Source organism: Schistocerca serialis, unplaced genomic scaffold, assembly GCF_023864345.2.
Source record: "Schistocerca serialis cubense isolate TAMUIC-IGC-003099 unplaced genomic scaffold, iqSchSeri2.2 HiC_scaffold_1343, whole genome shotgun sequence".
In the NCBI taxonomy this organism is placed as follows: domain Eukaryota; kingdom Metazoa; phylum Arthropoda; class Insecta; order Orthoptera; family Acrididae; genus Schistocerca; species Schistocerca serialis.
In genome coordinates, this window is record NW_026047562.1 from 3,972,681 (window position 1) to 3,995,366 (window position 22,686).

Below are 22,686 nucleotides of genomic sequence, written 5' to 3' on the forward strand. Positions count from 1 at the left end.
GCACCTTCTGTTTTACTCCACGACTTTCCTTCAATTACTGCGAACTGCGACCTTTGTGAGAGGAAACCACGAATCCAGTCGCACAACTGAGAAGGTACTCCCTGGGTGCGCAGTTTGATTACCAATCGCTTGGCCACCGTCAAGAGCCTTCTCGAAATTTATAAATATGGGATCAATTTGAGATCCTCTATCAACAGTGCTCATTACTTCTTGTGAATAAAGAGCTAGTTGTGCTTTACAAGAAAATTTTTCTCAATCCGTGTTATATGTGTGTGTCAATATATCTTTTCCTTGAGGTAACTCATGGTCGAACAAGGTGTAATTTCCAAAATTCTACTGCAAATCAATTCCAGTGATATGGGTCTGTAGTTCATGGCATTACTTCCATTTCCTTTCTTGAATACTGGTGTGACCTGTGCGACTTTCCAGCCTTTAGCTACGGATCTTTCGTCGAGAGAGCGGTTGTATGAGGTCCAAGGGACGTGCCTTGATACTCGACATTTACTTTGCCAAAATAGAATACTGAATAAGTGACGGATTAATCACCTTTGAAGTACCACTGCACTTATGTTCCACAACAATTTCTGAAGCGAGCCATCAAACAGGTAACTGTACCTTACAGCGTCACTGAGTACGGCTGTAACTGCGCATACAAAGAAAGGCAGATTATCTGAGGGGTCAGCATGAAAATATCACCACAGGTGGCTGTGTTGAACACCAGTGGAAAAAGTTCTAGAGTCCTGTGTGACACGCTTCAGACGTGTGTGTGTGTGTGTGTGTGTGTGTGTGTGTGTGTGTGTGTGTGACGGGCAGAGTAGTGGGGGAGGGCGAAGACCGGCCGCGGTTCCACATCAGCGTTAGAAAGCAACACAACTCAACTGCAAAACTACACGCGGCCAAAGCCCCACAGCAGAGTTAAATTAGCGTACGGTGAGCCTTATGTGCAGCATTCAACGAATTTACAAGTCGAATTCTGTCGATCGTTTTAAGTCAACAAATAGGTCGAAACCATCTGCCCAGCTGCCCCCCCCCCTTCCCTTGTATACTTCCCTCCATTACTAAATTGGCGATCCCTCTGTGCCGTATCAACCGATGCATTCTTCTAGTCAGGTTGTACCTCGAATTCTTTTCTCGCAAATTTTCTGCAGTATTTTACTAGCTACGTCATCTACCCATCAACTCTTCAGCATTCCTCTGCAGCACTGCAATCCGAAACCTACTATTCCCTTACTGTCTAACGCGCTATCGTGCACATTTCACTTCCACACAAAGCTGCGTGCCAGACAAATACCTTCAAGGAAAGACCTGCAAAAACTTGAATTTATATTGGAATTTGAAACCTCTCTCTTCTTCAGAGATACTTTTCTTGGCCACACCAGGTTGCATTTTATATCCTCTCTACCTTGTTCCTCATCAGTTATGAATAAATAGCAAAACCCTTCTACTTTTAGTGTCGTTTCCTAATTAATTTCCACAGCATTGCCTAATTTTATTCGGCTACACTGCATCGCTTGATGATATCTTCCTTCCACGACACTGTCCATTCCGTTTTGTCCTCAAAACATTCATTTTGCTCCACGAACTTTAATTCCTTCGCCACATTTTTCTTTGGTTTCTTTTACTGAGTGTCCAGCGCAAAGACCGAATAACATCGGGGATAAGCTATAATCTTGTCTCAGTCGCTTCTCAAACACTGCGTCCCTTTCATGTCCTTCCCTTCCAAGTCTTGTAACTGCTGTCTGGGTTCTGGTCAAGTGGCGTAGAACCATTCGTTCCCTGTTCTTTACTCCTGCTGCCTTCACAATCTCAAAGAATATTCCAGTCATCATTGTCAAGTGTTCGTATGTCTAAAAACGTAATAAAAACAGGTTTGTCTTTGTTTAATTTTATCTTCTAAGAGGAGTCATAGGGTCACTACTGTCACGTCCCTACAATTTTCTGCAGCACAAACTCATCTTTTCCGAGGTCAACGACTTCCAGTTTTTCCAAGCTTCTGCAGATATTACGTATCAGCATTTTGCCACCATGACTTATTAAACTGATACTATTTTGGTAATATTCACACCTGTCAGCACCTACTTTGTTTGGAATCTGAGTTATTACATTTTAGCACAATGGTATAAAAACGGCTATTACACAGAGAGGCCCCAACGTCTTCTCAGAAAACTGTTTTAATGACGGTGTTAGTCCTAGTTCCGCTTTAACCATCGGAAGAATATCAGAATGGCGGATATCGAAAGGTGCGACCATGTGATAGAAAAGCAACTGGAATCAGACAGGAGATAACGCCACTGCGCATTTTCCGACAACTGTCTCGAACCGCTAATTCGAGAACCCACACAGAATGGGAATTGATTACACTATAGACACAGGGATTAATGATCACGATTTCAACGTAGGGGCGATGGTTACTGAAGCCACTACATCCTTCACCAAGTCTAGGAGAATATTTACGATGCAAAGAGTAGCTAAGCAGGTGTTAGTATCTTAAGACAATGTGCATCATTTATTTTCGATATGATGGACGTGAAGGAATTATGGGCAAAGTGTAAAATGACCAGATGGATAGAAAGTAATGTGCAGCACAATGTCTACCGTCTTTCAGGTTTTGGGTTACGTAATTACTGTAATTACGTAAAAACTGTAATTACTGAAGCCGGCCGGAGTGGCCGAGGGGCTCTAGGCGCTACAGTCTGGAACCGCGCGACCGCTACGGTCGCAAGTTCGAATCCTGTCCCGGGCATGGATGTGTGTGATGTCCTTAAGTTAGTTAGGTTTAAGTAGTTCTAAGTTCTAGGGGACTGATGACCTCAGAAGTTAAGTCCCATAGTGCACAGAGCCATTTGAACCATTTTTGTAATTACTGAAAAAATGTGAAGTCACTAAAGCAAAGTCAACAGTTAGCAAGCTACTAAAGCGACCGCAAGATTTAATTGAAACAAAAATAGCTCTTTTAAGCAATGACACAGCTATATTTGAATTTCACTATCGTTTATGACGAACACGCTTCGTCGATAAACTTTGATTCTGACACGACATTCTTCATCTAGCAGTACAAAATGAGTCCTGAGCTGGAGAGCGATCCAAAAATAAAAAGAACAGCTACTTCCGGCCACTTTACGGTGTGTGGCGGAGGGTACTCGGGGCACCAAGGCCATTCTGCGCTCCGTCGCCACGTCAGCCTCGCTGCCGCACACTCCTCTCCCCCACAGCAACAGGTACTTTTTTTCCGCGGGTGTGGCCGCACTGCGCCAGCTGCCCGGGGAAGTCCCGGCCTCTGTGGAGCCCGGGCTGGCCGCGGCGGGCGGCCGCTCCCCGGTGGCAGACCTCTCTCTCTCTCTCTCTCTCTCTCTCTCTCTCTCTCTCTCTCTCAGTGGCTGTGTGTCTCCTCAGTGTTTCAGCCTCGCAGCCGGAGTATTTGCTTCTGCACCTATCAGCGAAGCGTCAACCACACCCGCGTATTCAGGCTGTCGAGACGTTTACGCCCCACATGAGGATGCTAACGTGGAAGCTTCACTCTTGCCAGCTAAGGTATCCGCCCACGCCTTACGGCACAAATTTCAACATGTCTAGATACGCAAGCTTCATCCATCGTGCTTTACAAAACTAAAGTGTCAGCAAGTTTTACGATAGTATAAGCAACCCGGCAGTGGCAACGATTCACTTTAGGTTATCTGCTTTATACAGAACATGTGCAAGCGTAACATCTGACACAGTAATGAAAAACTTACGAAATCGCCATTTATTCTGATTTTTTTCCGATATACAAGTTGTTAGGGCTTGACAAACATATCCCTATATATAACGGTAGGTTCGTGTAGATGGGAAACAGTTTTACATTTATTGGGTACTGTATTAGAATTTCGCGATTCTGGACTGACCGCCGCTGTTTGCGAAACACGAAAATTTGGGCCGGATCTGAACTCTAACCCGAATGCCGCACAAACTTCCACAGCTCACGTCAATCCGGGTTCGTAGAATGCGAAACCATTTGGTAATGTTTACCACAGCTGCAATCGTGAGAAGAGTGTGTCTGCATCTCTCAAGGGCACTGAAGTGTGATCCGGAGATGAAATTAACACGTACATTGCAAACATGGAGTTGAATTTATTTCAGAACTACGTATCACTGTATTTCGATTTAGAATCTCGTTGGGTACACGGGAATATGCAATTGGAATTATCGTACATTGACGGAGACTAATGGGTTACGATTTCCCACAATACTGTTGTCACAGCGTACACATGAGACTGGATCTATGGCTTGGCCCAGTTTCAAAGTATGCTCTCTTCTTCATCAGCGGTAGGATTAGCTTCCGTTTTGTTTTGCAAAGACGCAGTTGTATTTCTTGCACGGAAGGACGTTTCTAAGGGAACCTGTAGTTTTCTTTCATTTCTATTCCGAGCTCATCAGCGAACTGCAATAGCGAGTGACGTCGGCACGAGAGTTTCCTGCAGCACATTCCTGTCTTCTGTTATCACGAGATCTCAAAACGACGTCGTCCTTATGTGTAAAACACAGCCGGTATCGGTAATTTCGAAATTTGTCTGTGGCCGTACCTCTTCAAACTGATGTCCGCATGTATCTACCAAAACCAGGTATCACGTTTTTGTGAATAAAGCTAACGCACTCCAGAGAACAAGACGGGCTGCATGCCGTACAGGCAAATATGGCCGCCGATATGCGGCAGTCTGTGTCGGCAGCCTTTAGTGCGCACCGCGAATACGGCACGACGCTGCTTTCAGCTGTAGGGACAATCTGTGTGCGCCTCACGCCGCCCTGCACGGCGCGTGGAGCAGCCACCAACGACGCTCTTAAAGCCCAACTCCAGAAAATAAGCTGCTTATGTGTGAGCAGTAATGAAGAGGAGACGAGGTTATTGCAACATTTTCAACATTTCGCGGCCCTGTCAGCAACTGCATAAATATTAATTTGAAATTAACAACAGCCCCAGTTGCAATGTTTACCTAGGTTTCAGTTGGGACAACCCAACCTTCTTCAGAATAAAAGGAACTACGATTTGTCCATACTGGTCAACGTCAGAAACTAGAAACTATACTACAGAAATACGTCGCCACGTTGTAATAACTTACCCGGGAAACAGCCACGGCCCCACTCCGCGACCGCTGTACGGCAGCAACGGACGTTGTACTGGTACTGTCCACAGCCTCGAGAGCGCATGCGCGACACACTGTGTTAACACTCGTACCAACGTGTACTGCTAAACTTAAAATTTTATGAACAACCAGGTGCGGCTAACGAAGTTGACGTACACGTTGTCCAGTAAGGAGCACAGACAAAGCGACTGTCTTAACATTTGTAATAATTTGTTGGACGTCAAAAGTGAAGGGACCAATGCGTTTACTATTTTAAGCCAACCTAGCATATTTGAGCTAAACATCGAACTTGACCGCATGGGGATAACTACGGGTTTGAAATACCGGATAATCCCAGCTATTCGGCAAAACGGGAGTGCTAAAACATGTTGATTACTCCCTACGATTATGGCGGATGGAATAACGGTTGAACACCTTCAAAAAAGTTTTTGCTTCGCAGCTGCAGCTGGTCGTTAAGAAGGTTATTTTTTGTCATGTAGTACGTGAACTTCGCAATGCAAGAGCTGAGTATTATTCGGAGGGTTGGGTGCGTGAGCCGTTTGCACCTAGTGTTCAGCGAATGTCGAACCACGCTTGCCATCCGCAACTTTAGGAGGGATAGGCTCCTTGTATCTCGTTAGTAAGGCTCTTCCTGTTTGGCCGATGTAAAATTTCGGACAATTGTCACATGCAATCTTGTAAACTCCGGATAATGACAATTTAGGCTTTTTTAAAGTGTGAATCAGGTTCTTCTGCAGCCTACTATTAGTAGGCAAAATTGTCTGGAACCCCTGGTTCTTTAGAAGACGCCCTATTTAATATGAAACTTTACCTATGAAGGGACTGACTTCCAGCACGATAACCTAACGTGGAACTTTTATTATTATCATGTACTTTCCTGTCTTAGAGCCGTCTCTTTATTTCAAGCTCGTAACCGTTATTTCGGGCTGTTGTTTCCAGGGTTGCCAGTTCGTGTTCCAAGGCTTCTGCGGATGGGGGAATGGATATCGCTCTATGCATACTAGAACGAAAAAGTGCCATTTTATGCGCCAGCGGGTGTGCAGAATCGGCAGGTATGACATTCTCAGAAAACTTATGCTTCCTGGAGATGAAGATGTCACATTCTATGTGATCATGGACTACAGATAACTTAAGATCAACAGCGTCATACTGGGTGACTCGCTTTCAAGAGTAAAAATTTTCTCGTGGAGATCGTTGAACAGTACAAGTATCTCATCTATGTCTTCTTGGGATGAGTCAATTACCAAGAGAATATCATCCATGTATCTCGGCATACAACTTTATTTTCTCCGCCATCTATATATTACTAACAAAAAATTGAGATTCTATCGTATCCATGAATATATTGGAAAGAATCCCTGCTAGAGGGCTACCCAATGCTAACCCGTACGGTTGTGAGTATATTTTGTCTTTAAAAGAAAAGTAATTGTATTTCAAAACAAGGCGCGGGAGATTCATGAGCACATCAATTTCAATATCTGACAATTTCTTATGGACGTGTAAGTCCGATCTACAGGTACGTTGGTGCGGAGGCTGGAAACCTCAAAGGGGGCCAGCTCGGATGTGGCATGGCAGATTACGTTATTCAGTTCATTTACCATTCGACAGAGTTTCTGAAAGTAATTTTTCTGGAAAGCGAAGTTGTCCTCAATTTTGTAATGTAAACAGACAGCCAGCTTGTGGTACGTACTATTTGTACTGTCCATGATCGGACGTATCGGATGGAAGTTTTTGTGAACTTTGAATTGTCTCGTTAGTATGGGAGGCTTCGGGTTCATATTCAGGAGTCATTTCTTTAGAAACACTCCTATTAATTTATTGGTTTTCTGCGAACTTGTTCTTATCTCTTTCTGTAACGCATGAGTAGGATCTGATTCGATGGAAGTAATGCCATTTTGATCGAAAAATGGCTGTTTTTCTATGTATTCCGCTTTGGAAGCTATAATTAACGAGTTCCCCTTATCGGCTTTCGTAACGAGGGCGCCATTATTCTCCAGTTTACGATTAATACTTTTCACCGGTCTATAACGTAATGCTTTGATTGAGCGACAGATCATTCATTTTCTAAGATTTTACAGGATTAGCCAAACCGCGTTTGAACATTCTTTGGCGTTTTGGTACACTCCAAACCTAATTTAAGGCCTGCTATGAAATTGTCTACCACGTGTGGTTCTTTAATCGCAGGTGCGATATTGAATTTCAGCGCTTTGGACAGTAAGTGGGTCTTAGCTGTTGAAAACATTATAGAAGTTTTATTAATAACACGTTCAACAGAACGTGGGTGTGAAACCTGTATTATTGGAACATCCTTGTTGGTTACCTCTGGTAACACCCTTGGACAAATTTGACAGTTTTTTCGCATGCCTTGCAGCGTGTTTCTTCTTTCTGTTTGGCAATGACATCAGTGGCCTGTGCCCAAAAATCATCTATTTGATAATTGGAAGACTTCGAATAGTGCATCAATATTTCAAGATACAACAAATAAGCTTTCTGGTTTAATTAATCTTTCTTTGTATGCAATTCCACAACCACAATTCTGTTATTGAGGATCTGAGCTATGAATTTCTTTTTGAAAGTAGGCGATTTGTAATATAATTTTCCTACATAATTGTAAGTACTAGCATGGCCATTTCATTTATTAACAAGTGTAAACAGAATAACGTGACCCCAAAGTTTGTCAGCGGATATTCCATGCCGCAAAACACAATCGTCGTTTCCGTTGAACGGACAGCACGGCTCTCATCAGAGACCCATCTGAGAAGAAATTCGCATGTTCTAGGTCAAAATGCGAGTAGGAGGAGGAGGAGATTAGTGTTTAACGTCCCGTCGACAACGAGGTCATTAGAGACGGAGCGCAAGCTCGGGTGAGGGAAGGATGGGGAAGGAAATCGGCCGTGCCCTTTCAAAGGAACCATCCCGGCATTTGCCTGAAGCAATTTAGGGAAATCACGGAAAACCTAAATCAGGATGACCGGAGACGGGATTGAACCGTCGTCCTCCCGAATGCGAGTCCAGTGTGCTAACCACTGCGCCACCTCGCTCGGTAAAATGCGAGTAGATTTTTGTTTTGTAGAACATCTTCACATCAGCCCCTCGCCCCCCCCCCCCCCCACACACAGAGACAAAACGCGACGTTGTTGAGGCGGTAACGAACGGAAGAATTTCGAAACACTGACTACTAACAGGGAAGAGAGGTGGTGAGCCCCACACAGTGTATCCTAGACAGACTCGTGTTCACGGTCGGTGCAGCAGTGTCCGCAGTCTGTGTTTAGCTTCCCAGGTTCGATTCCCGGCCGAGTCGCTAATTACCTTCTCTCGGGGTCTGGGTGTTTGCGCCGGCCCCGTAACGTCGGGTCATCTCCACCGCCGAGCAGATCGGCCAAGCTAAAGGAAACGTTCTTCTGCCTGAAAACTTCCTGTGGCGTACACATTTTTTGCGCGCCAATGTTTTCCGGCTCAGCGTGAAACATCGCTTTCAAACGATATGAAGCACACAAAATGCACCGTCATGAATGTACCTTTATACCGTCATGGGCATTATCGTAATACGTTACGGTGCTCTTTTCCAACACACTTCTCGTGTATGAATCAAATCTAAACCTAAAGCACCACAAAATTAATATCGTGATGGGGCATGCAGTAAAACTAAGTAACCACCTACGGATCCAAACTTGAGACGACTCTGCGGAATGTGGTCGTGGGTACTTTGTTCACCGAAGCCGTTCTTCGCTGCGCCGTGACGTCATTGTTGCTGCTGCCGCCGCCGCCGCCGCCGCCGCCCCCCCCCCCCCCCCCACACACACCGGTGTGCTCGCAGCAGCCCGTTTCCACCAGCCTCGCCGCGTAACGTCATCCGCTGACCCTGGACTGGCGACCCGCAGTTATCTGCACTGCGCGGGCGCCCGCTTCCTGCCCACAAACCGCTGTTCCGCCGGGCCAGCGCGTCTCCTCGAAGCTTCCAGGCTTGCAGCGAAATGACGACGAGAACAATCGAGAAACTGCAGCCAATACAGACGCCTTACCGAGGATCACCCTACCCACGCGCCATTCGTGGGCGGAAGAGGAACCTAAATTTTTCCTGTGTGTTCCCTTGTGCTGCGCCGAGTACGATGGTCAGAACTTATTTTATGGCGGCTGTTTTTCTGCAGTAACCCTTATATATTTGCGCTGGTCACTTTCAACAGATCCCAGTAAGTGGCTGTTGTCTGCGCTCTGATTCGTTGATGCAGAAGAGACTGACCGGTCGCCGTATTCGGTTTGATACTACCGGAGCACTGGTGCCACATTTAGTGGCTTTGTATTGAACAAAGAGCAAGGAAAAAATCCCTCGAAATCTCTTAGTTAAATGTACGAATTCTTACAATATAACGGCGCAAAATATCGCTGTATGACGTCATCCCCGCAAACTGCACTTACTTTAGATTCAAATTAATTTAATTTCTGACGCTTCAAACTAAGCACAGTAAGAAACTAACTACAGTAAGGTCCGCACTGTGGATCACCACACAAAAACTGGTAAGCGTTGACGCCATCGTTTTCTTTAGTCCTGTCTGAAATATTTCGGTCGAGAAAAGCCACGTTAATAAAGCTTTGCGTGAGTTTATAAAAACTGCACCGTCCATGATGTAATTAATATATTTTTGAAGCACCTACAATAAAGAGGCTACCAAGATGGTAGTAATTATCTTTTAGCCAAATTAGAGACTAACCGTCCATAGATATAATTTTCATGTTTTACGTCCGTCTAGGTGGTAATGATTATTTGCATATTTTTATGTAAATAAGTAAAAAGAGGAAATAATTTGTACACGCAGTAAGTATAAGTAAATACGCAATACTAATTTCTGTAGGAGAAAAAGAAAGAGAAACAGATGTTTGAAACTCCTAGATAAGGAGACAAAAATCCCTGACTTGCCGGTCGTCTTGTTTCCTTGGAGTTGGCAAAATTCACACGACAAAAGAAAGAAGGCATGGAACGTCGGGGGCATATTTTGATAAACAGTAAGGAGAACGATATTTGCTATCAGCAGATTTGCCCAAGTATTAAGCATTTTAATCGTAAATAAACGAGAGACGGAATTATTCGTGAGTGGTAACGAAAATTCATTGTATCAGCTGTGCAACTCAGAGACAAGCAAAGGTCCTGCAGTGCTTTATAGAGGACGTTACTTCACCTACTGTGGCATTTCGTAACTTGTAATCGCAGTTTTACGTACGGAAAGGAACGACGCTTCAGTGACACTGTAAGTGAACTAAGGGTAGGTAGGGCGTGAATTACAAGTTAATGAACAGCAACACTGACAGCTCACCATACACTAGGTATTTACGCGTTAGAAAGCACTTGTGTATAAATTTCTCAGCATTATTTTGAAAGAAGAATAAAGCCATTGGTGCAGTGGTTTTCCGTACTTGGCTCTCCACATAACGAACTTCTACATCCAATTTTAGAATTCAAACACTTACACTCGACGTATCAACGATACCCGCGTCTTTGTATAAGTCCGTTACACGCGGAACTGCATCGGTTACATGTACGTACATAATTAAATTGTGTACCAGAGAGGAGTAATATGGGTTCAATAGAAGTAGGCATATACTCATCATTTACGTACATTATCTTTCATTGCTTACGGAAAGATTCCCGACACTAAGGTACACAGTGTACGTACTGGGATTAAAGTCAGCACGTGAAGTGTAACCAAGCGTGTTCAGAAAGTACCAGATTCTGTGAATTAAAATTAGGCGCAGCAGTGATTAATTATAAGGGCACAGAAGTACTTTGATGGTTAACATTTCGCACGTGTTCTTGGAGGCACATTTACGTGTACAGATACTACGTACGTTATTGAAGTAATTCGTAAATGCAATGTTGTCAACCAGACTGACTAAGAATTTAAAGACTTCTTGGCCTTGTGTAAAATTAGCAAGGGGATCGAGATCATGAGTTGAGCTGCTCAGTACCGTATTGGTGCAGAAACTAAAGACGACGGGTAAAAGGCGAGACAGAGGGCTACCATCAACGATTCACTCGTTTCCAGAATTCACATTTTTCCGAAGTATTAGATGTACGAATATGATTGTATGCCATTACGAATTCAGCGCCTTGCCAAAATGCCGACAAGGCAAGACTTTTCATGTGTTGGAACGTGCGAGGTATTTGACCAAATGTGGCAGCTGCAAAAAAACCGTTTAAGGGGTGGGGGGGGCTGAACAAGATTTCTGTACGCAGTCCACACAAGTCAACAGCACGCAAAAGCCACGAACTCTGAACACCGCAGCAAAGTGTGTGGAAGACAGTGCGTCGGCGGTTACACTTCAAACCGTACCGTCTGGATCCCTTACAACAATTAAAAGCGGACTGTTACGGCCGGCGCCTTCAGATTTGCGCCACATTGCAGGGATCAATGGAGGATGGACATTTCGCCCCCACGCTGATATTCAGCGACAAAGCAACTAACACTTTTCTGAAAAAGTTTAGATCCGCAATGTGAGAGTGTGCCGTACTGAAAAGCCTCACCAAATTTCGGTGCATGTAGGAGATTCGCCGAGGGTTAATGTATCCTGTGCAGTGTGACTGGCGAAGCTGAATGGGCCGTTTTAATACTGTGAGACAACTGTGGCGGGTACATCTTATGTCGATATGTTGCAGTTGTGGTTGTTTCGACTACTCATTCCTTCAGGGAGCATCGGTGTTTGTTGCTACCTAAACGACGAAATTTCGCATCGCTGGATTGGCCGTAGGCGGTTAACGCTAGTACTGATCAGCTTGCAAAAGCACTTAATGGATGTTTGAAAATCTGAAACTAGTCACGGGTTTCTGTAGTTAACCTGTGTGTGTCGTAATTGCGGTTGTCTCCTATATTTAAGTCATAATGTTTATAATTCTACTACAGCCATGTTTCTCTTAATGTTTATTTTCGAAAATCTAGCGATTAAAATAGGGTTTCATTGCACTGTGGCTGACTCAAATGAACTTGAAATATTAGCAGAAGGCCACTCGATCACTGACTACACAAAGTAGAGGCCATACTGGATGTTACCGAGAACTCGCGTCGCAGGTATGTATGCACGATGATCTTCAGAGCCATTTTGTTTCTTTTTAGACCACTCGGCCAATGGGCTTGCGAAAATTTGAAAGGGCGCGAAACACAGGAACGCAACAGTGAGACGCAGTACAAAAAACAGACAAAAAACACCGCGGGCGGGAGAGCGCGGTCTGTACTCGTCCGGAGAGTGGGGGCTCCCGCGGGGTGCCGTGCTCACGTGTCGGGGGCGTGCGCGGCTGGCCGGCTGGCTGCACAGGCTGCAGGGGCTGCGTGCGTCTCTCGCACACGCAAAGTTGCACAGGTGTGGACCTGCCCCCACACTAGGGACAAGCGGTGCCCAGCACTGAACCTGCCGATTCCAACTGTGCATCACCAAAACGGACATAGAACACTCTTCGAAAGCTAACATGCGTGAAATACGTGCCACACAAAAATTGTTACTGTAACATTCCATTTCTTTGGCTCCGCTGAGTGACAACCATACTGTAACCTGACAACCTGTACCAGAACTGGCTAAGCAACGGACCACTTCTCCACAACACACTTTACAAATAATATAGCAGCCACGCGTTCTGTTGTATCCGTGAGTGTGTGTGACGTCACGCAGCACTACATTACGCCACGGGTCAATGTCGGCCGGTATCAGCAGCTGCGAGCTGCTCCAGTTTAGGCAGCCGCCTGTACTGGAAATACGGGTACTTGCAGAGCCTTGATGCTTTGAGAAAAGTGAAACACACGACGGAAGTCTGAGAAAACTGCAGATTTTTTTCACTCATTAACTACTAAATGGTTTATGACCACATGGGCCACCAAGGCGACAGCGAAATTTTCACGAACCTTTTCTTTCTCCGTCTGAGACATTCAAGTACCGGGTGCTTGTAAGTAAAATGCAGCTACTGACCCAAGTCCACTGTGGTCTGTGAGTATGGTAAGGGAGCGAAACACTGTAGACATGCTAATGCGTTAACGCGAAACCAGTTGGCGCCGGAGGAAATCAATTCCAATGTTGGTTAGCAGGTGCGAATCTGTCACTGTGCTACACCTCGCGGGAGTCTCCGGTGCTCACACTGAACAAGTTCTGCAACTGGCGGTTAATAATATCGACATTCTGCCTTTCTCACTTGTTTGTCCCTTCCTGTGCACGTTCCGTTCCCAATGCATTACATATAGGAGCATTTCTTTCCAGTGTAAATCGATTCCGCAAGGGCGCATTAGCATACCAAGTTTCGCTGCCATACAGCAGTCACAGCCCACGATGGACCTCTGCGAGTGGCTGAACTTCAGACTACAAGCACACAGTGGTACAGCGAATGACGAATATTTGCCACACTGGACATTTGCCACACTTGACTAGCGATCCCTCAGGTTAGGGACGCCCTTCCTCGTACTACTTCTGTCCGCTTTCGAACCGCCGTCTTCACATCTTACTACAACCAGTACATAAGGGACCTCCTTCATCGACGTCTTGGGGAAATACAGAGCTTCTCCGAAATCGAAACATTTATAACTTTTGGGAAACGAAAGCAATACCGACGATTAAGTCAGATAGTGAGATAGAAACCGTCCATCGCCAAGGGAACAACAAGGACGGAAAGATGTAAAAGAGTGCGAATGTACGCTAATCATTTCTTTTTGATCGCTGCATTTGTGCCTACTTTAATTACTAAAACTGCATGCCCAAAAGACAATAAGGAAAGAAGAAATAGGTATGTGAACGTTTGAAAAGAACGACATACTCCATATTAATTTACTCTCTAAAATCCGATATCTCTTGCGGCGAAACATTAGTTAATAAAGTGTAGCGGGACAATGTTCAAAACATGACTGAAAATACGCTACTAAATAGAGTCAAGAACTATGACTGACATGTCATCTAAAGTCGACGTACATTTTTAAAATGTTAGAGATAAGGAACTGTGGTAATACAGAATGCTATGCTTGTAACGTACGTTGTTCTACATTGTTTACCTCTGGTATTTACAGAGTCACAGAAAACATACTAGGTTTTGGAGGGAAAAACCGTAATTGTAATGATCTACACTAGAACAGAAACAAGAAGCACAACGTAAGGAAAAATAATGTAATGCCTTTTCCAACTCACAGGTGACACTGAAGCAGATAGTTCCTGTGACAGTGTGGGCAGAGGTTATATTCGACAAGCTGAATAAATTAATAACTGGCGCCTTTTGCCGACCCCCGGTATCAGACGAAACAGTTGCTGAACGGTTGAAAGAAAACTTGAGTCTCATCACAAACAGGTGCCCTACTCATACAGTTATAGTTGGCAGTGACTTCAATCTACCTTCCGTATGTTGAGAAAAATACATTTTCACACCCTATTGTAGATAGAAAACAACTTGCGTAATTGTTCTAAATGCTTTTATAAAAATTATTTTTAACAATTAGTCCACGAGACCGTTCAAATTGTAAAATGGTTACGAAAACACACTTGACCTCTTCGCCACAAATAATCACGAGCATCACGACGGATAGAGGGTTAGTGAACACAGTCATAGCGAGGATCAATTCCGTAAAAAAGAAATTCACCAAAACTAAAGGCGAAATATATCTATTTATAAAAGCTGCTAAAAATTCGGTAGACTTCTACTCCCCAATCCTTCCAAACTATGTAAGTGAAGACCATATGAGGCTTAAAGTTCAAAGAAATGTTATCAACAGCACTCGAGAGATTCGTACCAAATAAATTAAGAGACGGAAGTGATACCCCATAAATGTGGCGGAAACTCCAAAGAGCTTCTGGTCCTATTTTTAGTAAATCAGCGGAAAGGCTCAGTAAGCAGCTTTACTACGCGACGGGTGAAGGGGAGATAAGGGACACAACCCTTCGGAGCAGCTAAAATCGTGGCGAATGTCCGCACACCGGCACAGCACGGTTCCTCCTGCACGCAGGCTACCCTCAGCCACGTGTCAGGGCGACACCTCGCCACCGTCTCCACGTTGAGTCACGTTTACTGCCAGCCCAAGTATCCTGTGAGACACCACAGTGAGAAATTTTATGCAACTATCACATTTTACTGGTGGACGGAACACCTAATGAACTGAAAGCACCCGGAAACACTGTACACATTCCCAAGTCACGAGTGACCTTACTCCCTTATTATGGGATATGTGTGTGTGAGCTAAAGAGCTGATTCCACACACTCGCGATTAAATGGAGGCCTTTTTAGGCAACTGTTTTGGCTGCCGCTACTGTTCATCCGTGAACGCCACAGTTTTCTACAATTCAGCAAATCTTATCTCGCTACACACGATACGTTTTGAACAGGTCTTTAATACGGCGTGCATCAATTGCGTTGTATATTTTGTGATAGGCGAGTATAAATACGGAAACCACCACACATAGTTCCACGTCACGAAAGTGAAGGGCATTTACAGCACCTATTCCGGTTTGCTTATTATTCATAAAATTCGTGCAACTTTTATCAAATGATCCTGTCCGTCACGTGTGACGACAGTCACTTTTCCGTGACGTCACGCGTTCTTTGCTGGCAGTGGATGAGGGGAGCACACTGAACAGTCATGTTGATCTACCTGTTTCCGAAGATAAAATTGTCAATTTTATGGTTTTGGTATTCAAATTTGCGTTTTACGACGATGTGCAGTCTGACACATGGCATTTTTGAACTCTTCAAGACGGGTCGTCTTCATGCCGAAATGTCTGTAAATGCGACATCAGTGGCCAGCGACAATTCCGAAACTGTGACTTACCGTCAATAACGGGTAAGGCTTCTGTAACAGTATCTGGCTAAACGAAATAATGTTTACTGTAGGTTTCTGTCAAACATAATTAGCAAATGCCCCCACAAATGTTATGATTTTGACGTGGTTCAGCCCTCTGACGGAAACTAACAACAAATCTACTTCTATTCTCGCAACTGTCGCACTGGAAATGGCACAAATTAAATCTAGATTCTGCCGCCATTAGTGCCTGCACATAGAAATCTACACTGCACTTTAATCGTGTAATTTGAACGTGAAATGAAGAAGCTGGTAAATGACGGCGTCAGAATCACCGACATCCATTCCTCCCTCACATAATACACGACTGAAGCGCAGGCCGCACACAACACGGCGCGCCTCACAGATCGCTGACGCGTTCCTTTGTCGACACACCGGGCTCTCTCATCAGGCAAATAGTAAAACGAGAACAGCCAAACAAAGCGATGCTGCGTTGTAGAGTGCTAAAAAAAATTTCATCAGCAAATCACAAACGAGGAGACGTGACAGAGCGATGAAAAATACGAAATGTTTATTTCGTGAAGCACAAACACTACGATAAATTCTCAAGAATTCGCCAACTACTACGCCTCTGTGTAATGAGGGTGTTGGGGAAAGCTACAGATTGCTCGTTGACCGTAACCTTAATTCCAGAAAACTGTGAAAATACGCAAATGAAGGCGAGTGCTGCGTCTCATCGCCACAAGCGTGTCGGCGTCACGCCACGAGTTGTGATTCGCGAACGGACTTCAGAATCCGCAACGCCCACGCACGAAACAGCTTCCGACGTCTCATTACTTTGCAGACAAGTTTACGTGTGTAACATCTGACGTTAAGCATGTAAGCGAGATAAAGTTTAGAAACGGTTTGAAATTGTTCTTAATGTGTGTTCGAAAGCAACTGCTCATTCCGAAATACTGGGTAAACAGTCTGCTTAATTTGCGCTGCTTTTTAAAGAAAAGCCCGTTTATCGCGCGTCTAAATTTTTGACACGTCATGTCTACTGATGTATGGGCCGTACGACGATGTAATTTTTGCAGATACCCTACGGGGTGTGGGGATATGTCTGCAACATCTGATGCCTAAGTTGACTCCATGAACAGCGACAACGTGGCCGGAGCAGGGGGGGTAGCGGAAAAATCTCGCTAGTTTTTGTAGTCTTGAGTGCAGTTTCTTGGAAGTCGGTAACTGCCCTCATTCTGAAATACTGTCTGACTAACGTCCGCGTATTTCAGCGCCCTTAGTCACGTTACCTCGCGACGCGCAATGTTTCCAACTTCGGTACTTCTCTCACTGTGTGACAACCGCAATTTAAGATTATACCTCTGAATGAGTACATCTTGACAACATTTCAGATGTCTGAATTCCGCCACATTATGCGAAACATTAAAAAATAAATTTCTGCCACGCCTGCAAGCCGCTACACGCCTTGTCGCACTAAAACTCGCTTACTGCAAAGTTCTGCGTTTGATGGTTTTCGTAAACTTGCGTCCTACGAACATAATCAAGAACGCGAGGTTTTCATTTTAAATGCCTGTTGTACGTGAATACCGTGGAAATCTACACTAGCCGACTGAATGTGGCGTTATTTTCCATTCGTTCCACGTTATTCTCGCTCAAGTTTTCATAGACTGGAGCAATACCACAAGTAACGACCTATAAAGTACTGAACACTCAAAACGGTAATTTAACACACTATTAGCCACCCCCTTTGTTCGTAGCGGTCGTAATTTTTCAAATTAAGACAAAGTATTAGACAAGAGCAGTGAGTTACGCGATAAAAACCACACAAAAGCGTGCAGAACATCCGCCGCTCCCATAAATTCCTGCCTTACCTTTCTGACGTATTCCCGTGCAGACACAAGATACACGAGCTCTGTCTGGGCAGGCAGGACAACGTGGCACGCTGCTTCCCTCCAGGCTGCTGCGTCACAACTGGACCGCACCGACAGCCGGCTGCCCCACCCAGCGCTGACGTCACGGGGCGGCGTTGCCAGCTCGCGCGGCAGGCGAGGGAACGGCTGCAGCAGGGCGTCTACGTCTGTGTCGGTACTGCCGGACCGCCTGCGTACCACCCACGCCACAGTCAGTTATCTCGAACCGCGCTATACAGCTGGCAACACCCCCACCCCCCCTTTCGCCTGGCGCCCCAAAAACCGGATTTCGTAAACCGATTTCCCAGTACCGCTTTTGGTGAACGCAAAGATGGAACAAAGACGCTGCATTTTGGTCACGGGACGAGGAGAGGTGTGAACACAACATCTTCCGTCATCGTGCTGAGTGCCAGTGACTTACGCACGAGCTTCGCGATTCGTATCGATCATTTCCTACTCCAGAAATGACGGACGAGTGTGACAAGTTGTCGTTAAAGAACGTTACAGGGATATCAATGCTGAGATCATCGGTGCCTGGGCTCACGTACTACTTACTCTAACTTAAAATAAGTTACACTGAGCACGACACACATTTACCCTCAACGTGTGGACCAACTGAAGTCATTCTGTGATTTCGTTGATACTGGATACGGGAAAGTTCTTGGTAGTATTAAAACTAGATGGTTGTCATTGTTGCCAGGAGTTACAGAAGTTATTGACATGTATGAACCTTTGAAATCTTGTTTTCTATCTCAGAATACATGTCCCACGTTGCTGAAACAAATTTTCGAGAACCGACAGTCACTTCTTTGGCATCATTTCACACAATGCCCATTGAAAATGTTTTTTTAAATTCAATCCAAAAGTTGGAAATAACCACAGTTTCAGCTTGCTTCAAGAAATAATACCATTTTAATTAACTTGGAAAAGAAGGTACTTTCACTCAGTCAAAATACGAGCCTTTTACCAATTCTAAGACACTTTTGTGACTTGTTTGGAAAAGTAGAGTTCTCCACCTCAACCTCTGAAATCATCTCATTGGATAACACACACACAAAAAAAAATACTGTTTCTTGGGCTGAACTTTTAAATTTTCTGATAATTCTTAAGGCAGTAGACTAATGTGCAACATTTCAGACGAGATACGATGCGTGAACATTGTATCCCAGAAATTTGAGGAATTGGAAAAAGCTAATTTGGAAACAGTTAAGAGACTGTGTGATATATTCCACACACTTAAAAGTACAGGTACTTCATGTAAAAATATAGACACGCTTGTGAATTTTGCTCCTGCTGTACTATACACAAATATTGTTGTGGAAAGAATATTTTCAACTGTGAAGTCCCTTTGGAGGGTGGAATGTGTAGTGCTAGAACCACTTCATTTCCCCCACACGAGTTGTGTGTCTCATATTAGAGGCCAAAAACGAACATAAAATTCTTTGTCAAGTACAGAGTAGAGGTGCTCTTATTCAGTAATTGTACTGTCTAATTATTGGATTTATAGTGAATTCTTGCAATGGGCCTTTGTCCTCAGAAGTTGACTGCCGAAAGTAGTTGCTCTCTGTCCCAGTGTACTTAAAAGCAGAATAAGCAAGCATTCTTCAAAACTATATAATGTATGGATGGTCAGTGTCTGCATCAAGTAAATCCTACCCCATATTTAGCAGACTGGGTTCCGCATTTGGAGGCTACATTCGAGAGACACGTACCATTTGTCGAAGTTTAAGCACCATTTAATATTTTCGTGTGTTTTAATTCAGACATAAATGTCGAGTGGCTCTTTACGTACCACCTCATAGAACCACTCTGCTTCCTAGTCAAGCTCCCTAAAATCATTGTTCTTATCTTCCCTTAATAGCGATCAATCAATAAAATTGTAATATGTTGTCTTGTGTATCCAGTACGAGGATATTTCATTCCTTAGCTCATACAACAGCCTGACAGGTTGTGGTTTTCTCGGCTATTTTTCCAGTACTTGAACGAATTTCAGCCACAATCTAAGTTTGTGTGTCTGGTGCGTGCTCAATGAAACGAAAACGAAAATAACCTCTGTTTGCCTGGTGGTTGTTGGTATTTGAAGTCAGGAACAGGTTTCATTCGGAACACCGACTTTGCCATTAAATCTGAATTTTGCGGAGAACAGGTAGCCTTCATAATGGCGAGACCCTTTTGCACAGGATTTCGGTCATCCCAGGGATCTTATGTTGATGCTGTGACATTGTTAGGATGTACTAACATGAAAATTTTCTACAGATCTCTCACAATTTCTTCATTGTGGTTGATCAGCGTTGTTGCTTGCTTTATGAAACAGTGTCGTCTTTGTTGTCTGTTTTGAATTTTGTGTGAAGTGTGTTTACGGTACTTAGGGAGCTTTTGTCGTAATCCTTGTAATCGTTGTAATTACAACCCAGACCTGATACGCACACCTCCAGAGAGAGGGAACTAGTGTATGTACACAATATCGAATATTTAAGAACTGCAATTAACTTAATAAAGAAGACCCAGAAGCTTGCAAGCGTGAAGGTGAGATGGTAGGACGCGAGTCACCTCCGTAGCTACCCTCTGCTTTGTAACTCAACGCTTACAACCGCTGCCTCAATCAACCGCTGGAAGATCAGCCCCCGCACCGTAAACTGAATGTAATGAAGGCTTTAGCAGCCGATACGCCCTTACATGACGTCTGATTATAACACATCAGAAAGAAAGTGTCTTGTTTTTATATACCTTCCACGTACCGTTGCCTTGAAACGGTGTGGTTTCATAATACGGAATTTAGGACCTCATATCCAGTAGCAGCCATGACAAATGACAACTTTTTTCATGCATAAATAATTATAACAGTCACGTGCAAATGTCGTCAACTCACGGAGTAACAGTGTGATAAGTTTCTTTTTTTAACCATTCTTGACGGCCCACATCAAGTCTAGTCTTCCGCCACTTCCTTTGTTTGTCTTCACAGGAACACAGCCGACCAAGCGAGCAGAACCAATGTTGCAGCTCCAAATACTGGAAACGCTGTCCAATGCTCCGTACTGCATGCCTGGACTGCACAATTGCGAAGGACGTTTCCGTTTTCCAATACCTATGTACCCTAAAATGTATCACAGAGTTTCGTGGTGTGCAATTTAATAAATAATGACTCCGAAATGCACCACTTAAGCTTCGAGGAAACTGAATGTAACCTGGCGTCTACTGCGACTGCTGTTTCCCACCAAACAAAACGATACAACTGAAGTCATGAGAAAAGTTACTGACTTCTAAATGACGGGAAAATTCTCCGTACAACTTCGTATGCATTACGTAGCTAAAAATGAAATTTCCATCCCGATGACAAATTTATTACTGTCTTCATTTGCATACTGACGAGTGAACCATCATTTGAATTCTGAGTTCCGTATAACACTTTACAGGTTTGAATCAGAAGATCACATGATCAGAAACACCTAAAGAGTGAATAGTAAAGATATTGTTTTCCGACGCAGACTGAATGCACATTTAACACCACATGACGATTCTTGCTGCACGAATTTCGTGAAAGGAAATACGGACCAGTACTCTACGAGATGTGTCCACACTAGGAATAACAAAATACCGCACCTGTTGCTACCGCTGCCCATCTTTGACAGACGACGAAAAAGCCAGATAAACCACTAACCAAAACGCAGTATGCGTAGAATACGTGTAGTAGCAAGGACTATTTAGTTTGTTTCCATCACAGTACATTCATACACTTCACCAAATCACAAACTGCCCTTTCAGTCGCAGCTGCAGAAACGTGTCAGCACACCCTGCCTTCCAAGCAACAATGTGGGAGGGAAACAAACGTCAGTGCTGTGTTCTGCCTCTGCACGGAGTAGAGAGAGAGTCACGTGAAACTACGGCACAGGTCAAAGCCAGTGTGTGGCATAGCTAGGACACTCGGTGGGGAGTCTTGTTTTACGGTACGTGGTTGTGCCCTAGCAGTTTAAGATTTTAGTTTGGAAGGCATGATATATACGGCAAAGTGCGTTGAATGTATTGCAAATGTGGGCATCGGCCTATAGTCCGTTCATCACAATAAACTTCATGTAAACATTACACTATGTACTCTTCGGCGTGTTTGCTGGAACCTGTTTGGGTTTAGTTTCAGGAGGAGCAGATGCCAAGCGGTCACAAGTGCAATCAAGTACGATGATGAGGTTTCGTTTTATGCTGTGCCTATCGACTTGTGCTGTAATACGGGACAACAGCTTTACCGGCGCATTTAGCTTTGACAGCGCTGGCCGAGCAAGTGATCCAGCTAACGTACACTGGTGTGAGCAGTGGCGGTTCAGGCGTAAAAAGAGACGAGCAGAGGACAATACAGCTTTGGATGTGAATTTTTAAACAGAAGGAAATAATATATGGTAAAACTAAGGCAAGTTTCTCCTCAGGTGACCGGACGGAAAGTATAACATGCCATCGATATTAGCGAACATAGTATTTTAATTAAAAGCAGGAGTGATGAAAATTCGTGACTAACGAGGGTAATTTTTCTACTTGAGCTGTGTGTGGCGTGAAAGCGCACTGTAGTAGCGCAATGTAGTAAAATACTAAGCCACTGAAGGTATCGGAGTCAGCTGTCTGGTAATCTCTGAACTCCTTCCACATCGGACACCGCTGAATACACTTCAGTACAACTATGTTGATAACGAGTCATCAGAGACAGAACCCCAAGCCACAAAAATGTCCACATTTCCTCCTCCTCTTTCGTGACGTGCTGTTCTGCAGTTCGCCATCGTATGGCAGTGCCGTGTCACAAAGCTTCGCGCATTAGTTGCAGTTCGTTTGACAGCGTAATGTCTTGTTATTTCTCGCGACAAATCCTATAACTTGGCTCCATATCGATTCTGTCGGGTTCAGACTGCAGTGTTACGACCACAACTCTAA

General features: G+C 44.2%; 1 protein-coding gene across 3 annotated transcripts in view; it reads right to left on the reverse strand.

Moving 5' to 3' along the window:
* The window catches only part of LOC126439759 (protein roadkill-like), a 327,044-nt gene that overhangs the window by 297,896 nt on the left and 6,462 nt on the right, over positions 1 to 22,686 (reverse strand). The window contains exon 1 of one of the 3 annotated variants that reach the window (XM_050090581.1): positions 17,737 to 17,864. The exons of 1 other annotated variant lie outside the window; for it this stretch is intronic. The gene's annotated coding sequence lies outside the window, so the exon portion shown is untranslated. Of the gene's footprint in view, positions 1 to 17,736; positions 17,865 to 22,686 lie in introns of those variants that run through there. One more of the 3 variants, XM_050090584.1, reaches the window with a different exon arrangement.